We start from the raw sequence: 12,047 nt of genomic DNA, 5'->3' as shown, positions 1-12,047 counted from the left end.
TATAAAAAATAATAAAAATGACAGTAATTGGATGCCATAGATCTTTTAGAACATTCAAGCGAAGTTCCTTTTTCCAATTAGGGATACGAGTATTTTTTTCATAAATTTATGGAGACCTATGTTTTCTATGCCGATTTCAAATGATTGCTTAAAGAGTGGTATTATATTATGGAAAGCTTTTCATTGCAGAATACCCTCGGAGGGTATGCCAGATCACTTCCGAGAGGCGAGACCGCTTAAAAAATTTGTTTGTCAATTCCATTGACTGAACTAAGGACCTTCTGTATGGTAGGCCGGCACCCTATGTATATATCATGTCCACCATATCGCAAGAATACCGATATATATAGCAATAAAATAATAAATCTTACCAACTGCATCAGAAATTATCAAAGTTTTCACCGATAAGCATTACAAAAAAGCAACAACTACGTATGTGAACCGCAATATTACACAATATATATGTATATAAACCTAAACTTTGTCTATAAACCTAAGAATAATCAATAAAATTTATAAATGTTGAAAACAGCATCTGATAGTATGTACATAGAAAACATAGGGCTGGTCATTTCGTGAAGTTAACAACACGTGTGTAAGTTTTTCTTAACGTAACAGGAGAGCTAGAAGGAATCAAAACTTAGATGTGATATCTTCAGATATATGATTTCGATTCCGGCTATTCGATAAAATAATTTCAATTCTTTGAGTATTTAGATTGATTTGAACGTGACCGCTCTGCCCTACGCCTTAACCGTTTAATCGAGACCAAAGTTATATGTCTTTATCCGGAGCATTGCCGTTAATAGGGTTCAGACTAAAGCGAATTCTTCATTTGAAATCGAAAGAACACCCTGCTGTACTTATATAAATATACATATATAGTTTGAATTTAATTGAATGATAGTGTTTGATATAAGCGTTTAAGTATGGTCTTCATTGTGGTTGGTTAAGGCTAGCAAATAATCTTAAAGATTTGACAGCCCAGCGCTTGAAGCCACGATTTTCCAAACGAATCGGGACGTCCACGTATATGTATCGAGTGATGCACCCTATTGCCAAGACATTGGCCTTTTCAATACCCTGTATACCTTTATGACGGGAACCTAGTATGGATAAACGCTCCGCCGTCAGCAAATTTGCTCGAATGCATGTTAGAACTCCAGAACACATCTGTATTATTTGTACATTATGCTTAGACCCTTGCCCATCGGTATATACGTTTATAATGTTCGCTGTCACATTGCATTCTTGAGCCAACTCTCCAGCACTGTGGCACTATGATCAAGTGACTGGTAAATGCCTAATGACAGAGTGCAGGCGATAGACCCAACGTGCATCGCCGCATTCTTTTTCATGCATACAGTGTTCCGATGGCTATCGTCGTCTTCTCTTCCACATGGAGTTTCCTAGACAATGTATTGTCTAATCCTTAACGATTCCTCTTGTAGCATAGGCAATTCGCAACCTTATACTTCCTTGTAATAAGTATTAGAAACACCTTTTCAGCGTTAACACGACGTCAGATGGCCAAGTATGTACATCCCCCTCTGATCCAGCGAAGAGGTAATTACATACAGTTTTATTTTTATGGCCGAAATGTCATTTGCACACACCGTTTGCTTAACTTTTCACTTGTCGAATCGCTTAAGCAATTGACTTCGACAATAGAGGTGATAACAACACGCCCTGTGGAACACAGATTTTAAGAGTTGGCTGGAGTCTCCTCATAACCTCCCTTTAGCTTTACAACCATTTCATCCTTTCTACGTTGTTACACAACTGTCCGTTAAGCACCTCCTCAAGGAGCTCTTCACTACTACGTCTCCCTTCTCCGTCGCTCTTTTTAGTCTATGAGAAATTACAAATAACACTAAGACCTGGTTTACATATCACGAGGTTATCTTCGTTTTCATACTTAACTCCTCATCGTTAATTAAATAACAGTATTACCTACAAAAATGTTTCCCTTCGATAATCAGTATTTATGAACAAATTTTAGAGATCCCGATTGAAGCACGAAATAAAATAATTTAAACAAATTTTAAGTAAAACGGTTTTATTGAAAACAATACTTACATGAAGTAATAATAATACTAAAAGCTAGAAAATAATTAGGTAGGACCTAGGTACTAGTCATCACACTCCTCATCCATCTAGGACGTTGACCAGACAATTAAATAAAAGCATTGGGCGCTTGAAATTTCTAAAAATGTGAGGCGTAGCATAACCTGATTAAGGTTCAGTTAGTTGGTCTTATATATGACTATCAATAGAAATTTGACGCGTCCAACGCTTTTATTTAATTGTCTGATCAACGCCCTAGATTGATGAGGACCAACTCCAAAATATTTTGATGTCACTTCTACCGGACTTTATGTAATATGTGCTCCAAATATGAGCCAAATCGGACTACAAATACGATTATTGTGAATATCTCGATCCTTGCGCCACCTAGCGACGATTTTTTTCTATTCTTGTATATATTAGAGATATACGCCGCCGATTTGCGAGGTTTTTCGCACGCCGCCGCCGAATTTTAAAAATGTCGGCGCGGCGGCGGCGGCGGCATTCGGCGCTATACGATATTTTCTACTCTTTTAAGACTGTTTAGGCCATTTATTGTTCATTTCGAAATTTGATCCGATATGGTCGAAAGGGATGCGCATCACTGCCAATTATAAAAATCCAATTGCGAAATTTAACACTTTATAGCCGTTCAAATGTTATTTGAGAAAACAAGCGCTTTCAATGCCAGCTTAACACGGATTTCGCATCACCGAATTCACCAAGTTATTAAAACAAAACACTTAGAGAAAAGTTATATAATAAATTTAAATGCCCACTTCGCATAATTTTTTCAAAAAATGATTAAAGAACAATGAATTTAAATGAAATGTCCCAAGCCGAACATTTGTCCTCAAGTTGTTAAAAAAGCAATTTACCCGTAAAAGGTGCCGAATTTTATATTGCGATTGGCTGAAAGAATAAGCTAATTCATTGATGCAAAATCCTTTAGTAGGTTCTAGGGGCATAAACACTCCTTTGAAATCATTCTTACCTCATACTTAAGTTGAGGATATATGTACGTATGAGAAGGGTTTGAAAAATCACTTGGGCTTACATTCAACCATCTGTTGTTTATTTGTGAAACTGCGTCTGAAATGTTAATTTTGATTTTTACACTTCATCCTTCAACACCCAAGTCTCCCGTTTTGACATTTCCTAAAGTTGGCGGCCCTATCCAAAACTAGTCCCTTGGGGTCAATCACATTGATTATAGCCTATCAATCAAGTTTAAATATCACCTACACGTTACGGCTTCTTTTACAAATGTGAATACGTAGGCACATTTTTTAACCAAGTTAGGCCTTTTCCTTCGCAAGAACACTCAAAGTGGTGAAGCAAAAGCTTTCTCAAGACAGTTGAACAAATGACCGGGTATTCTACTACCCTAACGTAGGGGATAGTCGAGCTAGTCTGAAAACTGAAGGCGGTCATCCATAATGAGCTCTTATATCATAAGGCCGAAAACGAAGAGTATTGTCAATATATCGAACGCAAACGTCTGTAAATTTTTGTCTACAATGTAAGACTTTTATCCACGGTCCTTGTAAAGTTTAAATTATGTAGATGCGCCAAGGATTATACGATTTTCAACCCTATGTTACGCAATGATATCCACTTGGACTTCTTATGATTTCGAGGGCCATCCTCGGCCGAATAGTTACTCCTTAACGTGTCATGGTGTTTTTTTGGTGTAGCTCGGAAGCATAGCGCGACAAAAAACATCCGTCAGAAAGTCTTCGGAGCTACACCTAGGTATTGTATTTTTGTTTTTGGATTAGTAAGTAGAACATTTTTCAGACAACCTGCCATAGCTGCGCAGATAGATCCATTTCGAAGGGTGCTAAACCTTCATCATCAGTACGCTTTAGGCACGCTGCGCTAACTATTTAGCTATACAACGGTGGTTTGTTTGATTTTAATTTTCTCTTTACAAGCCTCCCAGATACTCATCCGCAATTTAATGATATTGTTCCAGATCGTCAAACATACCATTGACGTCAGCAGTATGTTACGACCTTAGCGGCACCAATAACACTGGTCGAAGGCCAAAATTTACCAAAGACGCCGTTATGAAATTCGTATGTAAAACCACCCCCTGATTTCGAAAATCTAGTTTATTTTTGATTCTATGGTACCGTTTTTGAGATATTTGCAATTTACCGTTATTCGAAAAAACCAAAAAGATGGCTCCCTTTAATTACGTATGTCGAACGGGTCAAGCAATTGCAAAAAGGTTTACAGAATCGGAAAGACGATAAAATTTGCTATAAATGCATCATACATTCTTTTTTGCTCAACCAGATAGTTTTCGAGATACTAGCTTATCATTTCAGATTTTTGTTTTTTTTTTTATGAAAAAATATGAAAAAAATTACTCTTTGCGAGGGCAGCATTCCAAAACCACAACTTTTTTTCCAGACATTTTATCTTTACGTAAAGCTCCGTTTAATTAGAAAAAAGATAAGCTATCATCGAAGAAAATCGATGAAAACTACGTAACTTATAAGCGATCAAATAAAAATACCCAGGTTGCGCAATTTCAACGTATACCTCAAAACGTATGTATGGTATAAAGAAGAGTGAAATATCTAGCTATGCTCTCTTTCTATTTAGTTAAAAGTTCAATTTATGAATGAAATTACCCATATTTTTAACTTTTTTTTTAATATATTTATGTTTATAATATACTCTAACAATCTTTATCTTAATTTGATTTTACTATGTAGTCGAAATAATTATGTGTTCTACTTTGACGCTTATTCAGTTTAGGATCGGTTTCTCTTATGAGAAACCAGCAGTAATCACCCATCATTGCGACGTCCCAGAATCCTTGATATCGATTCTCAATTAGTTTCATTTGCTGATGAAACCTTTCGCCATGTTAGTCACTTTCGTCGCCAAGATTTGCCGGAAAAAAGCTCAAATGTGAGTGCAGAAAGTGAATTTTTAAAGACATATTTACGCCTGGAAAGAAAATATTAGTTAGGTAAAAAAGTTATAGAATTTTGGGAAATTAATTTTAATAAGCCTTTAATATTTACCCCTTTTCGCATAATTATTGATTAAGTCGTTCACTATCTGCTCGTAGTTAGGGCTATTGTGTCTACCGAGAAAAGAAGCAACGACCTTTTCAAAGGATTCCCACGCTGCTGCCTCAACTAATGAGAGTAGTACTTTGAATTGATTATTGTTGATCAACTTTTTTATTTGTGGTCCAACAAAAATACCTTCCTTTATCTTGGCTTGAGAAATATCTGGAAAAATTGTTTTCAAATAGTCGAATGCCCAAAGCCTTAACAAAGTTTTTAATGAGACCGAGCTTGATGTGTAAGGGTGGAAGTATGATTTTCTCTTTCTTGACAAGAGGGGTGTATTTGATGTTATCCACACCAACGGTAAACTCGACTCTTTCCGGCCAATCCTTTCTGACGTAGTGGTCCTTACGAGCTCGGCTATCCCACTTGCAGAGGAAGCAGCAGTGCTTGGTGTAGCCACTTTGTAGACCGCATAGCATTGCAACGACTTTGAGATCAGAACATATTTTCCAATCGTGCTCTTCATATTTGATATATTTGAGTAGTTTTTGCATTTCCTCGTAGGTTTGCTTTGTATTTACTGCATGTGCGATCGGGATAGAAGGCTGTTTGTTACCAATATGCAATAATACAGCCTTCAAACTCAGTTTATTGCTGTCTAGGAACAATCGCCACTCTTTTGAATCATATGTTTGACCGAACTCTTTGAATAAACCCGGAATGTCGTTGCAGTAGCATATACTGTCTTTCTTTGGAAAATGGTTTCTGACGAGTTCTACAATATATCACCTTAACATCGGATGACACAAATTTAAATTGTTGCATACGAGAAGTGTGGATCTCGGCCTTTTAATAATAATAATAATAATAATAATACCCAACGGATTAAACCCTCCAAAGCCCGCCCGACCGGCGCGAGGGGCGCATCCGCATGACGCACGGATTTGTTATTGCCGAGTTGTTGATAGGCGGAGGTTTGTTAAGCGTCGAGATCTAAAACTGCTCAGCTACAGAATAAAAATCATCAGCTGAGTACTATACATAACAGTTAGAAATTACATAGAAATTATACATATATATACTACGTTGTTAAATAAGTGAACATTTTTAATTTATTTGATTTTTTTTTTTTTTTGTTAAGAATTAAGATAGGATAAGACAGTTTTCTTTATGGTAAAAAGTGAATCCGTTATATCAAATGAATTAGAATGAGTGTTAAAATCATGACACAAACACCGAAAAGATTCATTTAATTCGAAATTAGTTCTACACTGCCTCAAAAGAAGAGGTTTGTAATGTCTTGACACCCGTGATGGGACGTTGAAATTTACTTCGTTCAAAAGAATTGGACTAGAAATCAGTCCATTCAGGAGTTTAGCCATAAATATAACGCCTAGCATTTCTCTACGACTTGCAAGAGTTGGAAGATTGATAAGCTTTAACCGACTAGTATAAGGTGGAAGATTATACGCAGAGTCCCACTGAAAATTCCTTAAAGAGAAAAGTAGAAATTGCTTTTGTATTGATTCAAGTCTATCTGCATGAACTCGATATTGTGGATTCCAGACTATTGATCCGTATTCTAGTATCGGTCTAACTAAGGTGATGAAAAGGGCTTTAGTTACATAAGGGTCACTAAATTCTTTGGACCACCGTTTCACGTATGAAAGAACACCTCTAGCCTTATTGACAGTAGCATTAATATGAAGGTTGAAACTAAGTTTAGCATCTATCGTGACTCCCAAGTCCTCAAAATAGTTTACTGATAGAAGACAAAAATTATTAATTACGTAAGAGGCTGCTGGCAAAGATCTTCGAGATAGGCACATGAATTTGCATTTATTGAGGTTCAGCGGCATTGAATTTACGTTGCACCAAGTAACTAGGCAGTTTAAATCCCCTTGAAGCAAGGGACGTTCTTCGATAGACGCATAAGACCTAAAAAGTTTTACATCATCAGCATACATTAAGATTTTGGAATATTTTATAGTGGTACAGATATCATTAATAAATAGCAAGAACAGAATTGGACCAAGGTGGCTGCCTTGTGGGACGCCAGAGGGAACATCGATGACATTTGAAAAAGTATTTTTAAAAATAACTTTTTGCGTTCGACCGCAGAGATACGACGAGATCCACTGGGTGAGACCAGGTTGGAAGCCAAGCCGATCCAGCTTGTAGATAAGTAAGGAGTGGGATACTTTGTCAAATGCTTTACTGAAATCAGTATAAATAAATCCTTGGATAGTTCCAAATCTCTTATCCAATCATTAAGTTGTGCTTGTGACAGAACGTTTCTCTCGTTTCCCATGCGCAATTCAGTACAACTTGATTCCTCGCACTCAGATATTACTGTTGACAATGGAACTGCATACGCAACTGCCGTTGAATGTAGTACTGGTAATGTCACTGTAGGTACGCTGGCATAGGTTATTCTTCTTGATCTTCCAACGTCAAGTACTTTTGTTTGACAAGTATAACACTCTATTGAATGACAAGTAGGCTCTCTCCATATCATTGGTGTATCAAATTTTATTTGTTGTCCTGGTTCCGACTGAATCAATTCTACTCGACACGATGTACACAAAGTGTTCGCTGTCTATGGCTTTTCAGCATTTTTAGGCTCAATGCCAAAATACTTGGAGTATAAAGTTTTCATATGATCTGAGAACACTCGTCGTCGCCTTATGATAGTATATTGGCCACACATGAAACAGAACATATCTGGATCGTTATTACACTCAAATTCTCGCGTCCTTTTACTCATTTTATCTTGTTTAATAAATCACGGTTTTGAAATTTGACTTATGAACTGAACTATCTCCGGCGAGCCTTGCAGATGTTATGAAGTTTCAAGGCGCATTAACTTATATTTATACTCGGAACAAGAATAAAATTGAAAAAATCAAATCTTACCTAGACAGAAAGGTTCCTTTTTATACGAAGCCGGGAAAAGAAAATACTACCTGCTTTAGATGTAGGCTTTAAAAATTTTCTGTGTCTTATAATTTTGAAAATCTACCTGCATACTTACCCATAAGTGACGGAAATATATGTTTATAACTACATGCCTACAGCAGGTTTCGAACCCAACCACTCTTCCTTTCGATGCAACCACTCTACCTACTATAAAACAATTCGAGTATTAAAAGTACTATTTGATTTATTTAAGGAAAAAGTATTATCATTGTTATGGTGTTATTCGTTTATCCGGATAATATCCCATTTGCACTTTATACCTTTAATATATTGTAACGAATTTACTTGCAAATCCTCTTATTTGCAATCCTCTGCTAAGTTCGAATCACTAAACTGTTGAATAAATAACTCCAATATTGAATAATGGAAAAATGGCCTTTATTAAAGTACTTCACAATAACACTTATACTTTGCTACTCGCTGGCTTAATAACCAAACTGATTGATAACTCAAATGAAACTCTACTATTGGCCGCCAGATCGCGTGCTTAATCAAACTGATTGATAGCTCAACTCAAACTGAATTACTTTTTACTCGCTTGTGCCGCTTTTATAGTTTACGCTGCATACATCTAGGCTCTTCTATTTCCAGAACTTACCAACTTTTTCGAGTGTTTATAGTTCTCATATAGTTTCTACTTGTTTACAATTTTCTACTTTTCAGCGTCTCTCAGATGTATGTGAGTTTGTAGTTTACCGTCTCTCGCCCACACATAGGCGTATAAGTAAATGCATCTGTGTGTGACATCTCTCGGCTGCCTTATATATGTGTATACATGATTTGATTATTGACGTAAACATCGCTTAGCATCGCCTTAGTGATGGTATAGCTTAGTGATGCTAATATCCGTGACACTGCCCTCCACCTAAGTCTGATCGTCCCGATCAGACAAATCTATCGATCTAAACGCTGCTAGCATCGCCAAATGTACCACTCTTCTACTCCGAGGTTTCTCAATGCTTTGTATGCGGTAGATGGTATCACTGATCGTCTTCACAACTCTGTACGGGCCTTCCCAACTGCACCGATATTTGGGTGGAACACCTTTCCGCCGGTGAGGGTCGTATAGCAGTACCAAATCTCCCGCCAATAAACCTTTCGAATTATTTTTCTCATGGTACCTGTTTTTCATCGTACTACTCAATACCCTGGTTCGTTTCTTCACACTCTGTTGTTTGGTCGATGAACTACTTCGTACAGCCTGCGCTGGACGGATTTGCTTTGCATAATCAGTATCGTTCCCACGTTTCCCCACAGTAGTGCGCTCTGGCTTGAAATTACCCTCGCATTCTTTCTCGGAAATTCGTTGCTTCGTTTTCCTGCGTCTTTTAGGTTTTTTCAATGCCAGTGTTTCTCTCGCAGGTACTTTTGATTTTGATTTATTTGGCCCATTCGATCTATCAACCTTTGCCTTTGACTTTCGTGGTTTTTGTCGAGTCTTTTCCACCAGTACCCGATTACTGCTGAACCCTTTTTCCAAACTAAAGTTAAGTGGTATGTCCTGGTTCTTATAGCGCATAATTTTTCTCCGCATATCGATCCTGACGTCATGGTCAACCAAGAAGTCCACTCCCAATATGACTTCATCAACGATCTCCGCCACAACGAATTTGTGTAGAACCATGACTTTTCCAATTAATACCTCACATACCACTTCGCCTTGGACTTGATTATACTCGCCTGTGACCGTACGCAACCTTGCTCCAGGTAATGACTTTACTCTCCTGTAGACCAAATCAGATCGAATCAAGGAATGAGATGCCCCCGTATCTAAAGTCAGTACACGCTCTTTACCATCCACATTCCCTCTGATAGTAAGACTGCTTGATTTCCTTCCAATCTGCGACACAGATATCACAGCACATTCAATAGCCGGGGCAAGTTTTCGTTCTTTACATCCGACACGCTCTTGCTCATTTCCGCCAGCTTTGCGTTTACGGCCACCCACATTGTTGGAACTATTAGGACCAAGATCGCAATGACGTGCAATGTGACCTGGATTGCCGCACTTGAAACATTTAATAACTCCGGCCTTCTTCTGTTGAGATCCCTTCAGTGCTTCCAAAATTGTGTCTACCCACTCTGGCCTTTCTACTTCCCCACGGCGTGCTTTGAAAACTGGCTTACACAGAAGCGACGCTGTTTCCTGAATCAGAGCATGCGATACCATTTCAGCAAATGTTAGTTTTGGATTCGCATATGTAGCCCGCTTCGTTTCCACATCTCGTATGCCATTTATTAAGCTCTGAATCTTTACCCTTTCACTGTATTCCACGGGTGCATCCGCATTCGCTAAATGTGCTAGCTTTCAATATCCGACGCAAACTCTTGCAATGTTTCACCAGGCCTCTGGAAGCGGTTCAGCAACTCCATTTGGTATATCTGTCTCCTATGCTCAGTTCCGTATCGTCTCTCTAGAACAGCCATCAATGCTTCATAATTGTTCCGCTCTCCTTCGGGAATCGTCTGTAGGATTTCCGCTGATGGCCCCTTCAATGCCACGAACAGTGCAGCAACTTTATCTTCCGCATTCCAGTTGTTCACTGCTGCGGTCTTCTCAAACTGTAGCTTAAAGACCTGGAAAGGAACAGAACCGTCAAAGGATGGTGTTTTTACCTTTGGATTACTCGCTGAAACCGCTGGACGATTTAATTGTAACTGCTCCATACGACCCTTCAAATCATCGACTTCTGCCTGAAATTGAGCGATTTTTGCATCCTGTGCTTCCAGCTTTGATGTTACCCTTGCTTCCTGTGCTTCTAACTGTGAAGACATTTGTGCCACCTGCAATGATAAGCGCTCCTCTTGTTCTTCCATCTTTGATGTTATGCGTGTCTCCTGCGATTCCAGTTGGGATGCCATATATGTCTTCTGTTCTTCGAGCTGTGTTTCCATCTTGGATGTTATCTGTGTCGACATTTCTGACATACGCGTTTCTTGTGCTTCAATCTTCGATGTTATTTCTGACGACATTTCTGAAATATGTGTCTTCTGTTCTTCCAGTTGAGATGACACTTGCGATGACATTGATGTTACTGTCGATGTTTGTGCAGATATGGCAGCCAAAATCATGTTCAAGTCTGTGCTCGTAACTGTCTGCGATGTTTCGTTTTTCTCTTCAATTTTTGTTGTTGTCTCGTCCCCATCATGATTAAAGACATACTCGTCCAAGTCAATTCCTTCTACTTCCATTGCCTCTCGTAGCCGTGCCTGAAGTTCAAGTTTAACGCCACTTGTATTCAATCCACGGCTCTCCAACTCCCTCTTCAGTTGCTGGATCTTCAATTCACTGAACTTTGCCATGTCCTTGTTGTCCTCTGGAATTTATTCAACAATTCCTCTTCTGACACCAATTGTAACGAATTTACTTGCAAATCCTCTTATTTGCAATCCTCTGCTAAGTTCGAATCACTAAACTGTTGAATAAATAACTCCAATATTGAATAATGGAAAAATGGCCTTTATTAAAGTACTTCACAATAACACTTATACTTTGCTACTCGCTGGCTTAATAACCAAACTGATTGATAACTCAAATGAAACTCTACTATTGGCCGCCAGATCGCGTGCTTAATCAAACTGATTGATAGCTCAACTCAAACTGAATTACTTTTTACTCGCTTGTGCCGCTTTTATAGTTTACGCTGCATACATCTAGGCTCTTCTATTTCCAGAACTTACCAACTTTTTCGAGTGTTTATAGTTCTCATATAGTTTCTACTTGTTTACAGTTTTCTACTTTTCAGCGTCTCTCAGATGTATGTGAGTTTGTAGTTTACCGTCTCTCGCACACACATAGGCGTATAAGTAAATGCATCTGTGTGTGACATCTCTCGGCTGCCTTATATATGTGTATACATGATTTGATTATTGACGTAAAAATCGCTTAGCATCGCCTTAGTGATGGTATAGCTTAGTGATGCTAATATCCGTGACAATATGTATTTATACATACATTGAAGT

The 12,047-nt window shown here is 38.2% G+C and overlaps 1 protein-coding gene across 1 annotated transcript in view; it reads right to left on the bottom strand.

Moving 5' to 3' along the window:
- Window positions 1-12,047, bottom strand: part of porin — a 93,155-nt gene that overhangs the window by 75,864 nt on the left and 5,244 nt on the right. The gene's annotated exons all lie outside the window — the stretch shown is intronic.

The sequence above is a fragment of the Eurosta solidaginis genome, chromosome 2 (genome assembly GCF_040869045.1).
Source record: "Eurosta solidaginis isolate ZX-2024a chromosome 2, ASM4086904v1, whole genome shotgun sequence".
In the NCBI taxonomy this organism is placed as follows: Eukaryota; Metazoa; Arthropoda; class Insecta; order Diptera; family Tephritidae; genus Eurosta; species Eurosta solidaginis.
This window is presented reverse-complemented; position numbering and strand designations above follow the sequence as displayed.